Source organism: Staurois parvus, unplaced genomic scaffold (assembly GCF_062004578.1).
Source record: "Staurois parvus isolate SC_StPar_1 unplaced genomic scaffold, SC_StPar_1.0 ptg001461l, whole genome shotgun sequence".
NCBI lineage: Eukaryota > Metazoa > Chordata > Amphibia > Anura > Ranidae > Staurois > Staurois parvus.
The window spans coordinates 355,659-381,045 of record NW_028319257.1 but is presented as its reverse complement, the minus strand read 5'-3'; the positions used below and the strand labels follow the sequence as shown (position 1 = coordinate 381,045).

The window sequence follows — 25,387 nt, the reverse complement described above, 5'->3', positions numbered from 1 at the left end:
AGTGTAGGTTTGGGTAGAGTAGTGTAGGTTTGGGTAGAGTAGTGTAGGTTAGGGTAGAGTAGTGTAGGTTAAAGGAGAGTAGTTTAGGTTAGGGTAGAGTAGTGTAGATTAGGGTACAGTAGTATAGGTTAGGGTAGAGTAGTGTAGGTTAGGGTAGTGTAGATTAGGGTAGAATAGTGTAGATTAGGGTAGAGTAGTGTAGATTAATTAGGGTAGAGTAGTGTAGGTTAGGGTAGAGTAGTGTAGGTTAGGGTAGAGTAGTGTAGGTTAGGGTAGAGTAGTGTAGTGTAGATTAAGGTAGAATAGTGTAGGTTAGGGTAGGGTAGTGTAGATTAGGGTAGAGTAGTGTAGTAAAGATTAGGGTAGTCTAGATTAGCTTAGAGTAGTGTAGATTAGGGTAGAGTAGTGTAGGTTAGGGTAGAGTAGTGTAGGTTAGGGTAGAGTAGTGTAGTGTAGGTTAGGGTAGAGTAGTGTAGGTTAGGGTAGAGTAGTGTAGGTTAGGGTAGAGTAATGTAGTATAGATTAGGTTAGTCTAGATTAGAGTAGAGTAGTGTAGATTAAGGTAGAGTAGTGTAGTATAGATTAGGGTCGTCTAGAAGTCTAGATTGGGGTAGAGTAGTGTAGTGTAGATTAGTGTAGAGTAGTTTAGGTTAGGATAGGGTAGTGTAGATTAGGGTAGAGTAGTGTAGTATAGATTAGGGAAGTCTAGATTAGGATAGAGTAGTGTAGTGTAGATTAGGGTAGAGTAGTGCAGGTTAGGGTAGTGTAGATTAGGGTAGATCAGTGCAGGTTAGGGTAGAGTAGTGTAGATTAGGGTAGAGTAGAGTAGGTTAGGGTAGAGTAGTGTAGGTTAGGGTAGAGTAGTTTAGGTTAGGGTAGGGTAGTGTAGAGTAGTGTAGTGTAGATTAGGGTAGAGTAGTGTAGATTAGGGTAGAGTAGTGTAGGTTAGGGTAGAGTAGTGTAGTGTAGATTAGGGTAGAGTAGTGTAGGTTAAAGTAGAGTAGTTTAGGTTAGGGTAAGGTAGTGTAGATTAGGGTAGAGTAGTGTAGTATAGATTATTGTAGTCTAGATTAGGGTAGAGAAGTGTAGTGTAGATTACTGTAGAGTAGTGTAGATTAGGGTATAGTGCAGGTTAGGGTAGTGTAGATTAGGGTAGAGCAGTGCAGGTTAGGGTAGAGTAGTGTAGATTAGGGTATAGTGCAGGTTAGGGTAGTGTAGATTAGGGTAGAGCAGTGCAGGTTAGGGTAGAGTAGTGTAGATTAGGGCAGAGTAGTTTTATAATAGGGTAGAGTAGTGTAGTGTAGATTAGGGCAGAGTAGTATAGTGTAGGCTAGGGTAGTGTAGATTAGGGTAGTGTAGATTAGGGTAGAGAAGTGTAGTTAGGGTAGAGTAGTGTAGTGAAGATTAGGGTAGAGTAGTGTTGATTAGGGTAGAGTAGTGTAGGTTAGGGTAGAGTAGTGTAGGTGAGGGTAGAGTAGTGTAGGGTGAGGGTAGAGTAGTGTAGTGTAGATTAGGGTAAAGTAGTATAGGTTAGGGTAGAGTAGTGTAGGTTAGGGTAGAGTAGTGTAGGTTAGGGTAGAGTAATGTAGTATAGATTAGGTTAGTCTAGATTAGAGTAGAGTAGTGTAGATTAAGGTAGAGTAGTGTAGTATAGATTAGGGTCGTCTAGAAGTCTAGATTGGGGTAGAGTAGTGTAGTGTAGATTAATGTAGAGTAGTTTAGGTTAGGATAGGGTAGTGTAGATTAGGGTAGAGTAGTGTAGTATAGATTAGGGAAGTCTAGATTAGGGTAGAGTAGTGTAGTGTAGATTAGGGTAGAGTAGTGCAGGTTAGGGTAGTGTAGATTAGGGTAGATCAGTGCAGGTTAGGGTAGAGTAGTGTAGATTAGGGTAGAGTAGAGTAGGTTAGGGTAGAGTAGTGTAGGTTAGGGTAGAGTAGTTTAGGTTAGGGTAGGGTAGTGTAGAGTAGTGTAGTGTAGATTAGGGTAGAGTAGTGTAGATTAGGGTAGAGTAGTGTAGGTTAGGGTAGAGTAGTGTAGTGTAGATTAGGGTAGAGTAGTGTAGGTTAAAGTAGAGTAGTTTAGGTTAGGGTAAGGTAGTGTAGATTAGGGTAGAGTAGTGTAGTATAGATTATTGTAGTCTAGATTAGGGTAGAGTAGTGTAGTGTAGATTAGTGTAGAGTAGTGTAGATTAGGGTATAGTGCAGGTTAGGGTAGTGTAGATTAGGGTAGAGCAGTGCAGGTTAGGGTAGAGTAGTGTAGATTAGGGTATAGTGCAGGTTAGGGTAGTGTAGATTAGGGTAGAGCAGTGCAGGTTAGGGTAGAGTAGTGTAGATTAGGGCAGAGTAGTTTATAATAGGGTAGAGTAGTGTAGTGTAGATTAGGGCAGAGTAGTATAGTGTAGGCTAGGGTAGTGTAGATTAGGGTAGTGTAGATTAGGGTAGAGAAGTGTAGGTTAGGGTAGAGTAGTGTAGTGAAGATTAGGGTAGAGTAGTGTTGATTAGGGTAGAGTAGTGTAGGTTAGGGTAGAGTAGTGTAGGTGAGGGTAGAGTAGTGTAGTGTAGATTAAGGTAGAGTAGTGTAGGTTAGGGTAGAGTAGTGTAGGTGAGGGTAGAGTAGTGTAGTGTAGATTAGGGTAAAGTAGTATAGGTTAGGGTAGAGTAGTGTAGGTTAGGGTAGTGTAGATTAGGGTAGAATAGTGTAATTTAGGGTAGAGTAGTGTAGGTTAGGGTAGAGTAGTGTAGGTTTGGGTAGGGTAGTGTAGATTAGGGTAGAGTAGTGTAGTATAGATTAGAGTAGTGTAGATTAGGGTAGAGTAGTGTAGTGTAGATTAGGGTAGAGTAGTGCAGGTTAGGGTATGGAGATTAGGGTAGAGCAGTGCAGGTTAGGGTAGAGTAGTGTATAATAGGGTAGAGTAGTGTAGATTAGGGTACAGTAGTATAGTGTAGGCTAGGGTAGTGTAGATTAGGGTAGTGTAGAATAGGGAAGAGTAGTGTAGGTTAGGGTAGAGTAGTGTTGTTAAGATTAGGGTAGAGTAGTGTAGATTAGGGTAGAGTAGTGTAGGTTAGGGTAGAGTAGTGTAGATTAGGGTAGAGTAGTGTAGTATAGATTAGGGTAGTTTAGATTAGGGTAGAGTAGTGTAGTGTAGATTAGGGTAGAGTAGTGTAGATTAGGGTAGAGTAGTGCAGGTTAGGGTAGTGTAGATTACGGAAGAGCAGTGCAGGTTAGGGTAGAGTAGTGTAGATTAGGGTAGAGTAGTGTATAATAGGGTAGAGTAGTGTAGTGTAGATTAGGGTAGAGTAGTATAGTGTAGGCTAGGGTAGTGTAGATTAGGGTAGAGTAGTGTAGGTTAGGGTAGAGTATTGTAGGTTAGGGTAGAGTAGTGTAGTGAGGATTAGGGTAGAGTAGTGTAGATTAGGGTAGGTTAGGGTAGAGTAGTGTAGGTTAGGGTAGAGTAGAGTAGATTAGAGTAGTTTAGATTAGGGCTGAGTAGTGTAGTGTAGATTAGGGTAGAGTAGTATAGATTAGGGTAGAGCAGTGCAGGTTAGGGTAGAGTAGTGTAGTGTAGATTAGGGTACAGTAGTATAGGTTAGGGTAGAGTAGTGTAGGTTAGGGTAGTGTAGATTAGGGTAGAGTACTGTAGATTAGGGTAGAGTAGAGTAGGTTAGGGTAGAGTAGTGTAGGTTAGGGTAGATTAGTTTAGGTTAGGGTATGGTAGTGTAGATTAGGGTAGAGTAGTGTAGTATAGATTAGGGAAACTCTAGATTAGGGTAGAGTAGTGTAGTGTAGATTAGGGTAGAGTAGTGTAGATTAGGGTAGAGTAGTGTAGTGTAGATTAGGGTAGAGTAGTGTAGTGTAGATTAGGGTAGAGTAGTGTAGGTTAGGGTAGAGTAGTGTAGGTTAGGGTAGAGTAGTTTAGGTTAGGGTAGTGTAGATTAGGGTAGAGTAGTGTAGTATAGATTAGAGTAGTCTAGATTAGGGTAGAGTAGTGCAGGTTAGGGAAGTGTAGATTAGGGTAGAGCAGTGCAGGTTAGGTTATTGTAGTGTAGATTAGGGTAGAGTAGTATAGTGTAGGCTAGGGTAGTGTAGATTAGGGTAGAGTAATGTAGGTTAGGGTAGAGTAGTGTAGTTAAGATTAGGGTAGAGTAGTGTACGGTAGGGTAGTGTAGATTAGGGTAGAGTAGTGTAGTGTAGGTTAGGGTAGAGTAGAGTAGATTAGAGTAGTGTAGATTAGGGTTGAGTAGTGTAGTGTAGAGTAGTGTAGGTTAGGGTAGAGTAGTGTAGGTTAGGGTAGAGTAGTGTAGTGTAGATTAGGGTAGATTAGTGTAGGTTAGGGTAGGGTAGTGTAGATTAGGGCAGAGTAGTGTAGTATAGATTAGGGTAGTCTGGATTAGGGTAGAGTAATGTAGATTAGGGTAGAGTAGTGTAGATTAGGGCAGAGTAGTGTAGTATAGATTAGGGTAGTTAGATTAGGGTAGAGTAGTGTAGTGTAGATTAGTGTAGAGTAGTTTAGGTTAGGATAGGGAAGTGTAGATTAGGGTAGAGTAGTGTAGTATAGATTAGGGAAATCTAGATTAGGGTAGAGTAGTGTAGTGTAGATTAGGGTAGAGTAGTGCAGGTTAGGGTAGTGTAGATTAGGGTAGAGCAGTGAAGGTTAGGGTAGAGTAGTGTAGATTAGGGTAGAGTAGTGTAGGTTAGGGTAGAGTAGTGTAGGTTAGGGTAGGGTAGTGTAGATTACGGTCGAGTAGTGTAGTGTAGATTAGGGTCAAGTAGTGTAGTGTAGATTACGGTAGTGTAGAGTAGTGTAGATTAGGGTAGAGTAGTTTAGGTTAGGATAGAGTAGTGTAGTGTAGATTAGGGTAAAGTAGTATAGGTTAGGGTAGAGTAGTGTAGGTTAGGGTAGTGTAGATTAGGGTAGAGTAGTGTAGGTTAGGGTAGAGTAGTGTAGTTTAGGGTAGAGTAGTGTAGGTTTGGGTAGAGTAGTGTAGGTTAGGGTAGAGTAGTGTAGGTTAAAGGAGAGTAATTTAGGTTAGGGTAGAGTAGTGTAGATTAGGGTAGTGTAGATTAGGGTAGAATAGTGTAGATTAGGGTAGAGTAGTGTAGATTAATTAGGGTAGAGTAGTGTAGGTTAGGGTAGAGTAGTGTAGGTGAGGTAGAGTAGTGTAGTGTAGATTAAGGTAGAGTAGTGTAGGTTAGGGTAGAGTAGTGTAGGTGAGGGTAGAGTAGTGTAGTGTAGATTAAGGTAGAGTAGTGTAGGTTAGGGTAGAGTAGTGTAGGTTAGGGTAGAGTAGTTTAGGTTAGGGTAGGGTAGTGTAGATTAGGGTAGAGTAGTGTAGTATAGATTAGGGTAGTCTAGATTAGCGTAGAGTAGTGTAGATTAGGGTAGAGTGGTGTAGGTTAGGGTAGTGTAGGTTAGGGTAGAGTAGTGTAGGTTAGGGTAGAGTAGTGTAGTGTAGTGTAGATTAGGGTAGTTTAGATTAGGGTAGAGTAGTGTAGTGTAGATTAGGGTAGAGTAGTGCAGGTTAGGGTATTGTAGATTAGGGTAGAGCAGTGCAGGTTAGGTAGAGTAGTGTAGGTTAGGGTAGAGTAGTGTAGGTTAGGGTAGAGTAGTGTAGTGTAGATTAGGGTAGAGTAGTGTAGGTTAGGGTAGAGTAGTGTAGTGTAGATTAGGGTAGATTAGTGTAGGTTAGGGTAGAGTAGTGAAGGTTAGGGTAGGGTAGTGTAGATTAGGGTAGAGTAGTGTAGAATAGATAGGGTAGTCTAGATTAGGGTAGAGTAGTGTAGTATAGATTAGCGTAGTCTAGATTAGGGTAGAGTAGTGTAGTGTAAGATTAGTGTAGAGTAGTTTAGGTTTAGGATAGGGTAATGTAGATTAGGGTAGAGTAGTGTAGTATAGTTTAGGGAAATCTAGATTAGGGTAGAGTAGTGTAGTGTAGATTAGGGTAGAGTAGTGCAGGTTAGGGTAGTGTAGATTAGGGTAGAGCAGTGAAGGTTAGGGTAGAGTAGTGTAGGTTAGGGTAGAGTAGTGTAGGTTAGGGTAGAGTAGTGTAGTGTAGATTAGGGTAGAGTAGTGTAGGTTAGGGTAGATTAGTTTAGGTTAGGGTAGGGTAGTGTAGATTAGGGTAGAGTAGTGCAGTATAGATTAGGGTAGTCTAGATTAGGGTAGAGTAGTGTAGTGTAGATTGGGTAGAGTAGTGTAGATTAGGGTAGAGTAGTGTAGGTTAGGGTAGAGTAGTGTAGTGTAGATTAAAGTAGAGTAGTGTAGGTTAGGGTAGAGTAGTGTAGGTTAGGGTAGAGTAGTTTAGGTTAGGGTAGAGTAGTGTAGTGTAGATTAGGGTAGAGTAGTGTAGTATAGATTAGGGAAATCTAGATTAGGGTAGAGTAGTGTAGTGTAGATTAGGGTAGAGTAGTGCAGGTTAGGGTAGTGTAGATTAGGGTAGAGCAGTGAAGGTTAGGGTAGAGTAGTGTAGATTAGGGTAGAGTAGTGTAGGTTAGGGTAGAGTAGTGTAGGTTAGGGTAGGGTAGTGTTGATTAGGGTAGAGTAGTGTAGTATAGATTAGGGTAGTGTAGATTAGGGTAGAGTAGTGTAGAGTAGCGTAGATAAGGGTAGAGTAGTGTAGTGTAGATTACGGTCGAGTTAGTGTAGTGTAGATTAGGGTCGAGTAGTGTAGTGTAGATTAGGGTAGTGTAGAGTAGTGTAGATTAGGGTAGAGTAGTGTAGGTTAGGATAGAGTAGTGTAGTGTAGATTAGGGTAAAGTAGTATAGGTTAGGGTAGAGTAGTGTAGGTTAGGGTAGTGTAGATTAGGGTAGAGTAGTGTAGGTTAGGGTAGAGTAGTGTAGTTTAGGGTAGAGTAGTGTAGGTTAGTGTAGAGTAGTGTAGGTTAGGGTAGAGTAGTGTAGGTTAGGGTAGAGTAGTGTAGGTTAAAGGAGAGTAGTTTAGGTTAGGGTAGAGTAGTGTAGATTAGGTACAGTAGTATAGGTTAGGGTAGAGTAGTGCAGGTTAGGGTAGTGTAGATTAGGGTAGATCAGTGCAGGTTAGGGTAGAGTAGTGTAGATTAGGGTAGAGTAGAGTAGGTTAGGGTAGAGTAGTGTAGGTTAGGGTAGAGTAGTTTAGGTTAGGGTAGGGTAGTGTAGAGTAGTGTAGTATAGATTAGGGTAGTCAAGATTAAAGTAGAGTAGTGTAGTGTAGGTTAGGGTAGAGTAGAGTAGATTAGAGTAGTTTAGATTAGGGCTGAGTAGTGTAGTGTAGATTAGGGTAGAGTAGTGTAGATTAGGGTAGAGCAGTGCAGGTTAGGGTAGAGTAGTGTAGTGTAGATTAGGGTACAGTAGTATAGGTTAGGGTAGAGTAGTGTAGGTTAGGGTAGTGTAGATTAGGGTAGAGTACTGTAGATTTAGGGTAGAGTAGTGTAGGTTAGGGTAGATTAGTTTAGGTTAGGGTATGGTAGTGTAGATTAGGGTAGAGTAGTGTAGTATAGATTAGGGAAGTCTAGATTAGGGTAGAGTAGTGTAGTGTAGATTAGGGTAGAGTAGTGTAGATTAGGGTAGAGTAGTGTAGATTAGGGTAGAGTAGTGTAGATTAGTGTAGAGTAGTGTAGTGTAGATTAGGGTAGAGTAGTGTAGGTTAGAGTAGAGGTAGTGTAGGTTAGGGTAGAGTAGTGTAGGTTAAAGTAGTGTAGATTAGGGTAGAGTAGTGTAGTATAGATTAGGGTAGTTTAGATTAGGGTAGAGTAGTGTAGTGTAGATTAGGGTAGAGTAGTATAGTGTAGGCTAGGGTAGTGTAGATTAGGGTAGAGTAGTGTAGGTTAGGGTAGAGTAGTGTAGGTTAGGGTAGAGTAGTGTAGGTTAGGGTAGAGTAGTGTAGTGAGGATTAGGGTAGAGTAGTGTAGATTAGGGTAGGTTAGGGTAGAGTAGTGTAGTGTAGGTTAGGGTAGAGTAGAGTAGATTAGAGTAGTTTAGATTAGGGCTGAGTAGTGTAGTGTAGATTAGGGTAGAGTAGTGTAGATTAGGGTAGAGCAGTGCAGGTTAGGGTAGAGTAGTGTAGTGTAGATTAGGGTACAGTAGTATAGGTTAGGGTAGTGTAGTGTAGGTTAGGGTAGTGTAGATTAGGGTAGAGTACTGTAGACTTAGGGTAGAGTAGAGTAGGTTAGGGTAGAGTAGTGTAGGTTAGGGTAGATTAGTTTAGGTTAGGGTATGGTAGTGTAGATTAGGTAGAGTAGTGTAGTATAGATTAGGGAAGTCTAGATTAGGGTAGAGTAGTGTAGTGTAGATTAGGGTAGAGTAGTGTAGATTAGGGTAGAGTAGTGTAGATTAGGGTAGAGTAGTGTAGGTTAGGGTAGAGTAGTGTAGGTTAGGGTAGAGTAGTTTAGGTTAGGGTAGTGTAGATTAGGGTAGAGTAGTGTAGTATAGATTAGAGTAGTCTAGATTAGGGTAGAGTAGTGCAGGTTAGGGTTGTGTAGATTAGGGTAGAGCAGTGCAGGTTAGGGTATTGTAGTGTAGATTAGGGTAGAGTAGTGTAGGTTAGGGTAGAGTAGTGTAGTTAAGATTAGGGTAGAGTAGTGTAGGCTAGAGTAGTGTAGTGTAGGTTAGGGTAGAGTAGATTAGATTAGAGTAGTGTAGATTAGGGTAGAGTAGTGTAGTGTAGATTAGGGTAGAGTAGTGTAGGTTAGGGTAGAGCAGTGCAGGCTAGGGTAGAGTAGTGTAGTGTAGATTAGGGTACAGTAGTATAGGTTAGGGTAGAGTAGTGTAGGTTAGGGTAGTGTAGATTAGGGTAGAGTAGTGTAGATTAGGGTAGAGTAGTGTAGGTTAGGGTAGAGTAGTGTAGTGTAGATTAGGGTAGAGTAGTGTAGGTTAGGGTAGAGTAGTTTAGGTTAGGGTAGGGTAGAGTAGTTTAGGTTAGGGTAGGGTAGTGTAGATTAGGGTAGAGTGGTGTAGTATAGATTAGAGTAGTGTAGATTAGGGTAGAGAAGTGCAGGTTAGGGTAGTGTAGATTGGGTAGAGCAGTGCAGGTTAGGGTAGAGTAGTGTAGGTTAGGGTAGAGTAGTGTAGGTTAGGGTAGAGTAGTTTAGGTTAGGGTAGTGTAGATTAGGGTAGAGAAGTGTAGTATAGATTAGGGTAGTTTAGATTAGGGTAGAGTAGTGTAGGTTAGGGTAGAGTAGTGTAGGTTAGGGTAGAGTGGTGTAGGTTAGGGTAGAGTGGTGTAGGTTAGGGTAGAGTGGTGTAGGTTAGGGTAGAGTGGTGTAGGTTAGGGTAGATTAGTGTAGGTTAGGGTAAAGTAGTGTAGGTTAGGCTAAAGTAGTGTAGGTTAGGGTAAAGTAGTGTAGGTTAGGGTAAGTAGTGTAGTGTAGATTAGGGTAGAGGACTGTAGATTAGGGTAGAGTAGTGTAGGTTAGGGTAGAGTAGTGTAGGTTAGATTAGGGTAGAGTAGTGTAGGTTAGGATAGATTAGGGTAGAGTAGTGTAGGTTTGGGTACAGTAGTGTAGATTAGGGTAGAGTAGTGTAGGTTAGGGTAGAGCAGTGTAGGTTAGGGTAGAGTAGTGTAGGTTAGGGTAGAGTAGTGTAGTGTAGTGTAGATTTGGGTAGAGTAGTGTAGATTAGGGTAAAGTAGTGTAGATTAGGGTAGAGTAGTGTAGATTAGGGTAGAGTAGTGTAGATTAGGGTAGAGTAGTGTTGTGTAGATTAGGGTAGAGTAGTGTTGTGTAGAGTAGTGTATTAGTGAGTAGTGTAGTGTAGATTAGGGTAGAGTAGTGTAGTGTAGATTAGGTAGTGTAGTGTAGATTAGGGTAGAGTAGTGTAGTGTAGATTAGGGTAGAATAGTATAGTGTAGATTAGGGTAGGGTAGTGTAGGTTAGGGTAGAGTAGTAGTTAGGGTAGAGTAGAGTAGTGTAGGTTAGGTAGAGTAGTGTAGGTTAGGGTAGAGTGGTGTAGGTTAGGGTAGAGTGGTGTAGGTTAGGGTAGAGTGGTGTAGGTTAGGGTAGAGTGGTGTAGGTTAGGGTAGAGTGGTGTAGATTAGGGTAGAGTAGTGTAGTGATTAGGTTAGGATAGTGTAGATTAGGGTAGAGTTGTGTAGATTAGGGTAAAGTAGTGTAGGTTAGGGTAAATTAGTGTAGGTTAGGGTAAATTAGTGTAGGTTAGGGTAAAGTAGTGTAGGTTAGGGTAAAGTAGTGTAGTGTAGATTAGGGTAGAGACTGTAGATTAGGGTAGAGTAGTGTAGGTTAGGGTAGAGTAGTGTAGGTTAGATTAGGGTAGAGTAGTGAAGGTTAGGATAGATTAGGGTAGAGTAGTGTAGGTTTGGTACAGTAGTGTAGATTAGGGTACAGTAGTGTAGATTAGGTAGAGTAGTTAGTTAGGGTAGAGTAGTATAGGTTAGGGTAGAGTAGTGTAGTATAGAGTAGTGTAGTGTACATTAGGGTAGTGTAAGATTAGGGTAGAGTACTGTAGGTTAGGGTAGAGTAGTGTAGGTTAGGGTAGAGTAGTGTAGTGTAGATTAGGGTAGTGTAGTGTAGATTAGGGTAGAGTAGTGTAGTGTAGATTTGGGTAGAGTAGTGTAGTGTAGATTAGGGTAGAGTAGTGTAGTGTAGTGTAGATTAGGGTAGAATAGTATAGTGTAGATTAGGGTAGAGTAGTGTAGTGTAAATTAGGGTAGAGTAGAGTAGTGTAGATTAGGGTAGAGTAGAGTAGTGTAGATTAGGGTAGAGTAGTGTAGTGTAGAATAGGGTAGAGTAGTGTAGGTTAGGGTAGAGTAGTGTAGTGTAGATTAGGGTAGAGTGGTGTAGGTTAGGGTAGAGTAGTGTAGTGTAGATTTGGGTAGAGTAGTGTAATGTAGATTAGGGTAGAGTAGTGTAGTGATTAGGTTAGGATAGTGTAGATTAGGGTAGAGTAGTGTAGATTAGGGTAGAGTAGTGTAGGTTAGGGTAGAGTAGTGTAGGTTAGGGTAGAGTGGTAGGTTAGGGTAGAGTAGTTTAGGTTAGGGTAGAGTAGTGTAGACTAGGGTAGAGTAGTGTAGATTAGGGTAGATTAGGGTTAATTAGGGTAGAGTAGAGTATTGTAGATTAGGGTAGAGTAGTGTAGGTTAGGGTAGAGTAGTGTAGATTAGGGTAGATTAGTGTAAATTAGGGTAGAGTAGTGTATTGTAGATTAGGGTAGAGTAGTGTAGTGTAGATTAGGGTAGAGTAGAGTAGTGTAGTGTAGATTAGGGTAGAGTAGTGTTGTGTAGATTAGGGTAGAGTAGTGCAGATTAGGGTAGAGTAGATTTAGGTAGAGTAGTGTAGATTAGGGTAGAGTAGTGTTGTGTAGATTAGGGTAGAGTGTTTTAGTCTTGGACTTAATCATCCAGTGCTTATCTGTTCCTGTCCAAAATTTATGACGCTGGCCAGCTTTTGGAATGTGCGCACATAAAGAAACTCACACTGACACGTTTGGTCTGTGAAAACTTCTCTCTAATTTATTGAAATGAAACCGTGAGCTTATATATGAAGAATGATGCGAACATCACGTGATAACAGCATAAGCATTATAATAGTCTTTGATTGGTCACTTTACAGGAAAACAATCTCCGTCATGGTATAGGTGTGATCTTCTTCAGTCTTATCTTAAAAAGAGAAAAACATTCTTTTGTCTTCCAAATCACACGATGGGAGGGGGTCTGTTCCTGTGAGCAAATATTTCTTAAGCAAGGATTTCTTAAAGTACCACAAAGCCCAGCAGGCAGAAAATATTCACACAACATATGTATTAAAGTATAAAAGTAAATATTTATAAAACTTATAGAAATAGCGTATATATATATATATTCAATGGGAAACGAAATAGGCATTTTACCAAATCCATCACAGTCCCCCCTTAAAATGACTATTTTACTCTGTCCCTATAAAACCTAGCTCATCTGTCCTTATGTACCTTGGAACTCTTTTGTGCTGTACGTTAGACAAGTGATGACTATTTCATCACCTCCCTTGCCACAGACTTTGTACATAAGGAAGTCAGATGCTATCCCTACAAAATTGTGAGATTACTATTGGCGGGGAGGGACCGTAATGGGGTGTAAGGTTTTTCTTCATCCATCATATGGGGATCCTCTTGGTCCTGGTTCAGGAAGGTAGGTGTTCTGTTGTCTACAGCTTTGCTTATTAACTTCTTTACAAATGGTAGAATACAACATACAATCAGAGCTAAAAGAACTAGAATTATTAGTACAGTTACCCCTATTTGGGCGAGCACTTTTTTCCACCCACTCATCCAGCTAAAATATTGATCCCACGGGTCTGAGATACCTGAGTTCTTCTTCAGCTCCACTGACAGATCTTCCAATTTATTTATACCGAGTAACCTTACCATTCGGGCCAGTATTGTCAGGAATATATGTACAACATGTTCCGGTTCCTTCTATCATTTTACAGACACCTCCTTTTTCTGCTAAAATCATGTCTAGAGCCATCCTATTCTGGAATGTCACGTAGGATGTAGGGGCTAACTGGTCAACGATTCCTTGAAGGGCATCCCTGGTGTAATTCACAAACCTCTGTTGGTTGTAGTATATGTAATTTATCTAATCTACATTTTTATTAACAGTTATCATGGGAATCAGGGATTCAAAACCTGCTTTACTTGGTCTTTGGCTTTAAATTTATTAGACACCCCCCTTGGGACTCCAATGGCATCTATATACACATGTGGGTCAAAACTACCAGAAGGAGCTTTTCGTTTCCTCCTATGGCCAGGCGTTGGGTCAGGGGTATTCTCTGCTAGGATGTGGAGAGGCATAATGGCCTTTGCAAGAGCACACTCACCAGTACAAATCCCTTCCAATCTTATTCTAATCTTTTGGTTACCAGTAATTATCCGTGACACATATGTATATTCACTCACTACTATCGGAACATGCTCAATATGTCAAGATCATATAGATTACGGTCATAGCACCACATGGGATCTATACTACAGAAATCAAAGGTGTAAATAGCTACATGAGTGTTGGATGAGTTGTACCAAAATATAGTGGTGTCACCTATTTCGGTGATATCCACCTGTTGAGCCTCTATCAGACTCATTAGAAAAAGGATATACAACATAGTTGTCATGGTGTAGATGACGCCTTTCCCTCAGGGTTCGGGACTTTCTTGCAGTGGGAGGCGTGTATCCAAGTGTTCTTCCTGGCCACCTTGTCAGAAGGGGCTGTGGTCAGCAGAACTTGGAATGGACCATCATATCTTGGCTCAAGGGAATGTTTCCTCATAAATGTCTTTACTAATACCCAATCTCCGGGTAATAGGCTGTGAGTTCCTGTATCTGACTCAGAATCTGGAATGGAGAAAACACTTGGACATGGATACGGGTTAATTCACGTAATAATACAGTCACATAATCAGTTAACACATCAAATTGTAATTGCAACTGTTGTGGAAAATAACAACCAAGTCTGGGGGCTGAGCTAAACAAAATCTCATAAGGGGATAGGGAGTGTTCTCTCTCTGCAACCAGGTCACATGCTAACATTCCTTTCTAGGGGTCTTATCAGCGTCTGACCCATCTCCTCCCCCCTTCTCTGTCCTTCCTAACAGGAATCTAAGACACTTCACAGGCTGCTGTCCAGACTTTCCTTAACCCTTAACAAACCCCAACCTTCTGTTATGAATGGCAAACATTAGCTTACAGACACACATTTAGGACATAACATAGCAGTCTATCTTGGTGGGCCATGAGTACAGATCACTGAGTAACTCTTCCTAGCCCCAAAAATGGCTAGGGCACCCGCTGTCACACTACCGTGACGCATATCCGACACCTCCTCTGTTGTGGTCAACACACAAGGTTACCACACACCCAGAGAAATTATGTGTCAAAACCCTCAGTAGGTCCACTCCTCTTCCAACTCAAGACTGATACATAAAAACACACAACAGAGACCCAGGTAACAGATAAGCACATGCAGGTATATTTAAATAAACTCCGGGCATACAAGGTTACCTGCCTTTATTGACCTTTAGCAGCCGTACTAGGCACAGGTATGAATCAACAACAAAGACAGGATAAGCAATGGTAAGATAGCAAAATATATCTTACCATGCTCCGAGAGGTGATCAAGCTCTCCGGCCTGTCCAGTTTGACTGACACCGAACGCCTTTTCATGGCGGCTGGCTGCAGGTTCATTATTCAGTTCCCGGGTTTCTTGGCACCAAATTGTTTTAGTCTTGGACTTAATCATCCAGTGCTTATCTGTTCCTGTCTAAAATTTATGACGCTGGCCAGCTTTTGGAATGTGCGCACATAAAGAAACTCACACTGACGCGTTTGGTCTGTGAAAACTTCTCTCTAATTTATTGAAATGAAACCGTGAGCTTATATATGAAAAGTGATGCGAACATCACGTGATAACAGCATAAGCATTATAGTATAGGTGTGATTGTTTTCAGTCTTATCTTAAAAAGAGAAAAACATTCTTTTGTCTTCCAAATCACACGATGGGAGGGGGTCTGTTCCTGTGAGCAAATATTTCTTAAGCAAGGATTTTTTAAAGTACCACAAAGCCCAGCAGGCAGAAAATATTCACACAACATATGTATTAAAGTATAAAAGTAAATATTTATAAAACTTATAGAAATAGCGTATATATATATATATTCAATAGGAAACGAAATAGGCATTTTACCAAATCCATCACAAGAATAGTGTAGATTAGGGTAGTGTAGATTAGGGTAGACTAGACTAGTGTAGTGTAGAGTAGTGTAGTGTAGATTAGGGTAGAATAGTAAAGTGTAGATTAGGGTAGTGTAGTTTATGATAGAGTAGTGTAGTGTAGATTAGGGTAGAGTAGTGTAGGTTAAGGTAGAGTAGTGTAGGCTAGGGTAGAATAGTGTAGTATAGATTAGGGAAGTGTAGATAATAAAAGAGTAGTGTAGTGTAGATTAGGGTAGAGTAGTGTAGATTAGAGTAGAGTAGATTAGGGTAGAGTAGTGCAGTGTAGTGTAGATTAGGGTAGAGTAGTGCAGTGTAGTGTAGATTAGGGTAGAGTAGTGTTGATTAGGGTAGAGTAGTGTAGTGTAGATTTGGGTAGAGTAGTGTAGTGATTAGGGTAGAGTGGTGTAGATTAGGGTAGAGTAGTGTAGATTAGCGTAGGGTAGAGTAGTGTAGTGATTAGGTTAGGATAGTGTAGATTAGTGTAGAATAGTGTAGTGTAGAGTAGTGTAGTGTAGATTAGGGTAGTCTCTGACCGTCTCCTGTCCGCAGTCTCTGACCGTCTCCTGTACTATGTCTGCAGTTTCTGACTGCTTCCTTTACTATGTGCGCAGTCTCTGATCTCTCTTCTATCCTGTCCACAGTCTCTGACCATCTCCTGGAGTATATCAGCAGACGCTGATCATCTCCTGTATCATGTCTACAGTCTTGGACCATCCCCTGTATCCTGTCCAGGGGGGGTGAAGAGAGAGAGACGGGGGAGAGAGAGGGGGGGGCGAGAGAGAGGGGGGGGAGAGAGAGAGGGGGGGGAGAGGGAGGGGGGAAGCATACACATGGTTGGCTGGAAGTGTGGGCGGGGGAGACACAGGAGGAGGAGAGGCAGCTTTCTCTCTGCTCTCCCGCCTGTATGGGGGGGGGGGGGGGGGACTGTCAGCACTGGGGAGTGCATATGCTGACAGATCCCCTGCAGTGCTGGAGGGGGGGCCGTGGGGGTGCATGCAGGAGATGGATAGCCGAGGCACACAGAACAAACAAGAAATGCACAGTCCTCTATGTGCCACCCGTCTCCCTCTCCAGCCGGCTCCATGGCTGACAGGTTCTCTGTCTCCTCACCGCCTATTAAATTGTCCCGGAAGTTCCCCGGAGGTCCAGGCACCTGCGCACAACAGAACTGCGCACTGAGGACCTCAGTCAGAACACCGGCTTAGTCCGAGGGGGAGGAGCCAGGGGTTGAATTCTCTGGCGCGAATATACAAGAGGAATACAATGAACCAATCACAGCCCAGCATTGTCGGAGGAGTCGGGGACGCGCACGGGATCGAGCACAGCATACAGCCTCCCTCCCAAAAACGGCTTCTCGTCTCCATGGTGTCTTTCCCGGAAGAGGCGGAGTTGGCAGGCTGACCTCCGTGGCTCTGATTGGAGGAGTGGGGCGTATTCTGTGCGGCCTGCGGGAAGAGCAGAGGGAGAGCTGGGAGATGGCGGACTGTGCGGATCCCAAGACGGTGCAAGACCTGACCGAGCTGGTGAGTGCGGAGCCGGGGTGGAGTCGGCACACAGCACCAGTAGGGGCCAAACACTGTCTGCAGGGGCCACATATTGTCTTCAAGAGACACGGGTCACCGCCAGGGGCCCCATATCACCTCTGGGCCCCTTACACTGCTCCCGAGGGTCCCACAGAGGGAGATCTCCGAGAGGATGTTCTGTATTTCCACAAATCCCCCCAGTGAACATATATCAGTGGCGGACTGACAACTCATGGGGCCCCCGGGCAATAGGGGATCATGGGGCCCCTGTGTCCTTGCCCAAACTCAAAAAAGCCTATGAAAAAGGTACCAGGGGCATCTCATGGGGCCCCTAACTGACCCCGGGCCCTCAGGCAGTGCCCGAGTTCCCCAATGGTCAGTCCGCCCCTGACATATATACACACTGATCAGCCATAACATTATGACCACTGACAGGTGAAGGGAACGATGTTATCTGGTTACAATGGAAGTCAGTGGGATGTATTAGGCAGAGGTGAGCATGTTGTCCCTGAAGTTGGAAAAATATGGAAGTCTGGAGAAATCTGATTGTTGCCGTTTGCTGTGTATGGGTCTGTGTAGCTGCGGAGCCTTCAGGGGGCCCATGCTGCCCCGGGTCCACAGACTAAGGCGCCTACAATGGGGACGTGAGGATCAGGACTGGACCACCGAGCATTGGAAGGAGGAGGCCTGGTCTGATGGTTTCCTTTCCATCATGAGGATGGCGGGATGTGTACGTCTTACCTGGGGAGGAGATGGCGCCAGGATGGGAAGAAGACAAGCCAGCGGAGGCAGGGTGATGCTTTAGCCGATGTTCTGCCAGGAGACCTGTCCTGCCATTCATGTGGATGTACCACCTACCTCTACTTTATTACTGACCGAGTTCACCCTGCATGAAAATCGTATTCCCTGATGGCTGTGGCTTCTTTCAGCAGGATAATGTGCCCGGCCACCCTGCAAAAATGGTTCAAGAATGGTTTGAGGAACACAACAATGAGTGTGAGGTGTTGACTTGGCCTCCAAATTCTCCAGATCTCAATCCAATTGAGAATCTGTGGAATGTGCTGGGAAAACTAGTCTGATCCATGGAGCTCACTACTTACAGGACATGAAGGATCCGCTACTGAGGGCATGGTGCCAGAGACCACAGTTGTACCTTCACGGGTCTAGCGAAGTCCATGCCTGGATGTGTCTGGGCTCTTTTGGCAGCAGAAAGGGGAGCTACTCAATATTATGTGGGTGGTCATAAAGTTACGGCTGATCAGTGTGTATGTATACCCCCCACCACATGTCCCCCTCCTTATCTACCCCAGTACAACCCTCTCCATATACGCCTTTCACATGTCCCCCTGTATATACCCTGCCCATGACCCCCTCCTTATCTACCCCACTACAGCCCCCTCCATATACACCTTTCACATCTCCCCATGACCCCCTCCTTATCTACCCCACTACAATCCCCTCAATATACACCTTTCACATGACCCCCTGTATATACCCTGTCCATGACTCCCTCCTTATCTACCCCACTACAACCCCCTCCATATACACCTTTCACATCTCCCCATGACCCCCTCCTTATCTACCCCACTACAATCCCCTCCATATACACCTTTCACATGTCCCCCTGTATATACCCTGCCCATGACCCCCTCCTTATCTACCCCACTACAGCCCCCTCCATATACACCTTTCACATGTCCCCCTGTATATACCATGCCCATGACCCCCTCCTTATCTCCCCCACTACAGCCCTCTCCATATACACCTTTCACAAGTACCCCTGTATGTTCCCCTTCTGCATCAGCCTTCCTCCATGTACCCCCGTCCCCACATTCCACTGAACCTCCCCCTATATACTCCCTTCCCATGCCCCCCCCCCCCATATCCTCTCATCCATATGGTTTTATTTGTACAGCTGGCAGTAGGCGGGTCCTCTTAGCAGCCCCTGATTGGTTCTTTTCTCTCTCAGGTCCAGAATCTTCTCCAGCAGATGCAGGACAAGTTCCAGACCATGTCTGACCAGATCATCGGCAGAAATATCCTTCCCTGGACACATGGTATTCCTCCTCCCCATTCTGTACTGTACATGAAATGATCTGATTGGATGATTTCCACAGAATGGTGTGTAGTGAAGAGCGCTCATTCCGACCAATTAGAGCAAACCAAGTGACTGATTCTTCCAGTAATGTGCATTGGGGAGGGGGGGGGGGGGTTAGTGTCCTATGAAGGCCACTTAAACATCATGTCCCAACCTTGACACTGACTCTGATTGGCTCTGGCAAGACACATACATCAGTGTACATTGTATGTGGGACTATCAAAGAAACCCTGACACATGAGGAGAGAGGGGTGTCGGTGGTGGCCATTCTGACACCTGAGGGGAAGGGGGTGTCACTGGAGGCTATTCTGACACCTGAGGGGAAGGGGGTGTCACTGGAGGCTATTCTGACACCTGAGGGGAAGGGGGTGTCACTGGAGGCCATTCTGACACCTGAGTGAGGGGCTGTCACTTGGGGCCATGCTGACACCTGAGGGGAAGGGGGTGTCACTTGGGGCCATTCTGACGCCTGTGTGGGTGGGGGTTGCTGGGAGCATTCTGATACTGGGGGGGTCACTTAGGGTGAATTCAAACATGCTAATACTGCATTGTAAAATGCCTGTCACCACAGGGACACACAGAGAACTATTGTTTCCTGTGTGTCCCATTCACACTGCAACTCCGCCCAGAGCTGTGCTGCAGCACGTTGTGATATACTGCAGACGTGTTGCATTTTATCGCAGCACACTGTACAGATTTGCATGTCACTGTGCAGAAGTATGAATGACGTGTACTTTTGAACACTTCAAATAAAGTTTCTACAAATACAAAAAAAGGGATCAATATGTGATGCACTGAAATGCACACCACACCACCTCCTACCTGGCGGACAGGTAAAGCACTATGGTAGCTGTCCATTCCTGTATGAATTGGCCCTTAAAGCGTTACTAAACCCAGGACTCTGCATTCATTATATCCGGTCTCCCACGGTACACACAACATGGAAATTAAATTAGTTTAATAAATATAAACTGCTAAATACCTTTTCTCATCAGAAGTTAGGGCAGTCTTGTGACTTCAGCAGAACACTGGTTAAAGTTTGTAGGAGGAGTTTTCTTTCTGCTCTAGGAGGATGCAGAACCCCTGACCCCTGTCTGGTCAGTGCTGATTGGCCCTGTGCTGATCACATGTACTCTCCCAAGAAAAGAAACCACCTATAACGATACACACCAAACTGAGCATGTGACTAAGGGTCTTATCAGGTGGACATTTGAACAAGAGGAGGGGCAGAGAAGACAGGACCAAATGGCCTTTTTACATAATGCAGAGGATTAACCCCTTCGGTTCCACAGTGAGTATAACAAGCATGCTTTACTGCATATACAGACTGATTGTACTGTTGTGGGTTTAGTAACACTTTAAGAAACCAAAAAAGCAGAAGAGACCATGTATTACCCAGCAAATGATAGGATACGTCCAGTTCATTCTGAGAACTGTCTGGTTAGGGTTCCCCTTTAATCTGGCCTATGTTGGGGGTTCTCCTCTTCATCCCAGGCTGGACTCTGACCCTTGACAAGGCTGTGTCTGCAGTAACTATCTGTATCTCATAGTGATCCATTGTTACCGAGGAGACTGAATGCTAAACTCACTGTACTGAGTATCGTCTCCATCCTGATTAATGAGCTATAGAGAATTCCTCTTCAGTACACACCAGGGACGTTGTGTTGGTGAGGAGCAGATGACAGGGACAGACTTGCGCCTGCACAGAAGATAAGAAAACAGATGTGTAGCTGCTGTGCCCATCCTACGTTTAAGTCCTGGGCAGGGAGTCTGCTGTGTGCAGCAGAATATATCCCCCCCCCCTCCAGTATGAACACCCCTACAGAGAATTTCCCATTCTGGTGTATGTGGTGAGACTCTGTAGACGGTACAGTACTGTATGTGACTGGAGCGAGAGAGAATCTGCCAGGCAAAGAATTAAAGTGTTACTAAACCCACAACAGTCCAAGCAGTCTGTAGATGCAGTAAAGCATGCTTGTTATACTCACTGTGGAACCTAAGGGGTTAATCCTCTGCATTGTGTAAAAAGGCTGTTTGATCCTGTCTTTTCTTCTGATCCTCCCCTTCTTCTACTGTCCCCATTCCATCTGCTGATAGTACAGAGCTCTAGGAGTCGCACTGCACATGTTCAGTTTGGTGTGTATGGCTAGAGATGGTTTTTGTTTTTTTTGGGAGGATGCATGTGATCAGCACAGGGCCAATCAGCACTGTCTGGGCAGAGGGTCATGGGTTATGCAGCCTCATAGGACAGTCAGCAGAATGAAAACTCCTACAAGATTAACCAGTGCTCCACTGATAGAAGTCACGAGACTGCTATATCCTGCTGATGAAGAGTTATGTAGCCATTTATATTTACCAAAATAATTGTATTTCCATGTTGTGTGTACTGTGAGAGACCCGATATAGTGGATGCAGGGTCCGGGGAGAGCGGATATATTGAATGCAAGGTCCGGGGAGAGCGGATATAGTGAATGCGGGGTCCGGGGAGACCGGATATAGTGAATGCGGGGTCCGGGGAGACCGGATATAGTGAATGCGGGGTCCGGGGAGAGCGGATATGGCGGATGCGGGGTCCGGGGAGAGCGGATATGGCGGATGCGGGGTCCGGGGAGAGCGGATATGGCGGATGCAGGGTCCGGGGAGAGCGGATATGGCGGATGCGGGGTCCGGGGAGAGCGGATATGGCGGATGCGGGGTCCGGGGAGAGCGGATATGGCGAATGCGGGGTCCGGGGAGAGCGGATATGGCGAATGCGGGGTCCGGGGAGAGCGGATATGGCGAATGCGGGGTCCGGGGAGAGCGGATATGGCGGATGCGGGGTCCGGGGAGAGCGGATATGGCGGATGCGGGGTCCGGGGAGAGCGGATATGGAGGATGCGGGGTCCGGGGAGAGCGGATATGGCGGATGCGGGGTCCGGGGAGAGCGGATATGGCGGATGCGGGGTCCGGGGAGAGCGGATATGGCGGATGCGGGGTCCGGGGAGAGCGGATATGGCGGATGCGGGGTCCAGGGGTTAGTAACACTTTAAAGTGGATTTTTTGTTTCTGGACAGAATAAAAAGGCAAAACACGGCACTACCATGCATTTCAGCAGCTTCTCCATTGAACTCTGTAAAAATGGTAATAAAAAAAAAGGAAATGGTGAAGGAGAAGAAGGCGCTATTAAGGACTGATTTGGGTAAATGAAGGGTTCTAAAGGGGTAAATAGGAGCACATTTTATTTATAAAGTAACTTGTCAGGTTGCTTTAAAATCCAAATAAATGAGATGGAGAGATACGCGGCATCTTTTGCATCTCTCTATCTCCCATTGAATGTTTATAAACAGTGTTGGTTTGTCTTGTTCACATTGTATGCAATTTGGATGCGTTTTGAACCGCATCCGATCCGCATGACATGTGAAATAACATTTCTGTTGTGCTTGTTCACGTAGATGCGGTGCATCCAGAATGCAGATTCAGTGTGAATTGAAAAAGAGTCCTGTCCGTTTTCTGAGCAGTGCGGTCTGGCTTAGGTGCGAATTCAGTCTCTTTTGACTTCAATTGGAATGCTTCTGAATCGCACATATCATCAGTTGTGAACAGGATAAAATCCTGACCTGATCCTGATGTAAACCTGACCTGAACTGCTGAACAACTACTTTGTCAGTTAGCCCTGGCTCACACTGGATCCAGCCTTGAAATTGTGCGACTTCACTTGAAGTCTCCCCTTACATACAGAATGTATTGTAATGAGCTAGTTTCCGTGTACAAGTGTGTTCTGTGTACACGGCCACTGTATGTGCTTTCCTTAATCCTAACACTTGATGAGATGAGCACACGCATTGATGACCTGGAGAAGAACATTGCAGATCTCATGACACAAGCCGGTGTGGAGGAGGTGGATGCGGCAAACAAGGTCAGTGCCACTATATCCATAGCACATAAGAGCTCACACTCCAATGTCCCCACCACAGTCACACCCTATTATTATACGAGGGGCGATCAAGTCAAAGCAGGACTTTTAATTCTCCAGGTGTAAAAGGGATGCTAGCGTGGCGGTACTACATGCAGTAGTAAGTGGCAAGTGTGTCCTATTACTGATGGGCAGCACACATGTCACAGGCCAGTCCAGAGGCCATTAATCAAGATGGCAGACACCAGTGTTGGTGCGTACATGGAACGTGTGGTGATGAAGTTTCTTTTGAAGGAAGGCACAAAACCTGTGGATATCTAGAGAAGAGTTCAAGCACAGTACGGTGATGAGACATTTGAATGGTGTAAACAAATCAAAGATGGCTGTACGTCCATCAGTGACCATCCCGGCCTTAGTGGTTCCCAGCCTACATTCAGAGCATGGAACACCTGATCCTGGATAATTGACACATAACCTGTTTTGAAGTTGCACAAGAGACAAATCTTTCTGTGGGAATGGTGAACACAATGATGAGGAAGTGAAGCCAGCTGTCCTAGGATGGTTCAGGCGTACTGACAAATCTTTCTATGCCGAAGCTTTCCAGGCATTAGCTAAACGCTGGGTGTATAAATGTAGCAGGGGAGTATGTCGAAAAATAAATGCAGTTTCCACTCCTTTGAAATCTGTTCTTTTTATATTCTATAAACTCAAAAGTCCCGGTTTGACTTGAACTCCCCTCGTATTTTTTTTTTTATTTTTTTTTAATAGCTCTGACATATACTGCACTGCTGTACAGAGGAGCTTACACTCTAATGTCCCGCACATGGCTCTAGCTGATTGGTCGCTCTTTCTTTCTCTCTCCAGCAGGCCCCCAAGTAATTCTGGGTGACATTTTCTATCGGGATAATCGTCTGTTGAAGTTTTCTATTTCCGGTTGTGATAGCGGTCATTTATTAATGTATTGTATATTTAGAGTGTTTGTTTTGTACTTTATGATGACCTGTGCTGTCACTTTTATTTTAAATGTATACGGTGAAATAAATGTGAAATAAAAAACTCCACTGTGATTTGTTTTTCTGAAGAGCAGGGAGAGGACAACATTTCCAGGCAAAAATTAAGGTAAAATAAGTGCCCATGTACTACACCTGACCAGAGATTCTGTATAGCTGGACATATAGAACACTTCCTGCCAGACTGCACAGGCAGAGGGTGACACCACTATTTGGAGGCAGACCGCACAGACAAGGTGGGGGGAGCCCACAGAGATTGATACCACTATTCAGAGCCAGTCTGCACAGAGGGTGACACCACTATTCAGTGCTGTATTACACAGGCAGAGGGTGGCCCCACTATTTAAAGGCTAACTGCACAAGCCAAGGGTGACACCACAATTTGGAGGCAGACCGCACAGGTGGGGGGACAACATTATTCAGAGTCCTACAGAGGGTGACACCACTATTCAGATCAGATTACACAGGCAGAGGGTGGCCCCACTATTCAGAGCCTACCTGCACAAACCAAGGGTGACACCACTATTCAGAATCATGCAGAAGGTGACACCACTATTCAGAGCCAGACTGCACAGAGAGTGACACCATTGTTTGGAGTGACCTCACTTAAGAGCCACACAGAAGATGACGCCACTATTCAGAGGCAGCCTGCATAGACAGAGGTGACAACGCTAGTCAGAGGCAGATGGTACAAGCAGAAGGGGACACCACTAGTTAGAGGCAGACTGTACATACAGAAGGTGACACCACTAGCCAGAGGCAGATGGTACAAGCAGAAGGTGACACCACTAGCCAGAGGCAGATGGTACAAGCAGAAGGTGACACCACTAGTCAGAGGCACATGGTACAAGCAGAAGGTGACACCACTAGCCAGAGGCACATGGTACAAGCAGAAGGTGACACCACTAGTCAGAGGCAGGTGGCACAGAGACAGGGTGACACTATTATTGCAGCTGTGTGTGTCACGTTCAGGCTGTAAATGTAATCATGAGTGAGCGTCATCACAATGGCGGGATATATTGCATGACCATTTGCTTGTAAACTGAATCTAAGGCTCTGTTCACACCAATGCATTTTTTTTTTTTTTTTTTGCAGACACGCACTACAGTCCATTTAACATGATTTCCTATGGAACATGTTCACATCTATGTTTTGTTGAGCTGCTGCATTTTTGGAAAGGGTCAGGGACTTCAAAAAGCAGCATTTTTGCTACAATAGAGTTCAATGGAGAAGATGCTGAAATGCATGGTAGTGTGTTTTTGCTGCGTTTTTTGCATCTTTATTCTACCCAGCAAAACAAATTCCACTTTAATGAAAAAAAAAAAAGGCTGAGCAAAACTCGTGTAGATATACACAAAACAAACGGCAAAAAGCACTGGAGAAAGCATGCAATGCATATATGTGAACCAAACCTAAAGCCAGGTGAGGGGTTAGAACCTCTGTCAGGTTTTAATCGCTGTGTGTCCCCACTGAGGATATTCACCTTTTGTGTGTCCTGGTGTCACCAAGACAGCAAGTGAGAAAATCCATAATATTACAGGTATCACCAAAATAGGAATAGAGGGAAATCTTCCAATAGGGACACCTGGTGACAACTAAGAGGGGAATTCCCTCGCTTCCTGTTGCATCTATAGGACTGGAATTAAAGGGAAATTTCCCGAATGGGACTCAGGCCCAGGCTTGGTCTTAAAATATAATTTCCCAGACCAATTACAAATCCAAAAATGATCATTTCTCCACGTTAAAAAGAATAAATCCAAATGGGCGATTAACAATTCCTGTATGTTGAGCTCTGTGGTTACCCTTTGGATGGGGGAGGGGCACATAGTGGGGAGGTGGTGGGTGTCTTATGATCCACTTCACTCTAATTTGCTCAGTCACCCACCACAACCTCTGTTCAGATCTCCCCCCATACAGATGAGAATGATCTGCGATCTAACACGTGGCATACAAATCAATGTGTCAGGTTAATGAATGGAGTCATTGGCCATTTCATGGCGGAGCCCCGAGTGACTTTATACTGATTAGCCGGCTGAGTGGTAATCACTGCGCTCTCCACCAAAGTTGTAATTGGCCAATTCTGCTTTAAATGGTGTCACCGGAGGCCGTCATGGTGTTGTCACCTTCTGAATATTCTGTCTGCTAATCCCTCCAGCATTGCACTCATTGTGAGTACTGGAAGCAGCAATTCAC

The 25,387-nt window shown here is 44.3% G+C and overlaps 1 long non-coding RNA gene across 1 annotated transcript; it reads left to right on the top strand.

Annotated features, from left to right (window-relative positions):
- Positions 1–16,039: 16,039 nt before the first annotated feature.
- LOC149435859 (uncharacterized) lies at positions 16,040–23,245 on the top strand. The gene is made up of 4 exons (XR_016308359.1): positions 16,040–16,194; positions 18,164–18,230; positions 22,093–22,187; positions 23,049–23,245. It is a non-coding gene; the product is annotated as an uncharacterized LOC149435859 (long non-coding RNA).
- The last annotated feature ends 2,142 nt before the right edge of the window (positions 23,246–25,387 follow it).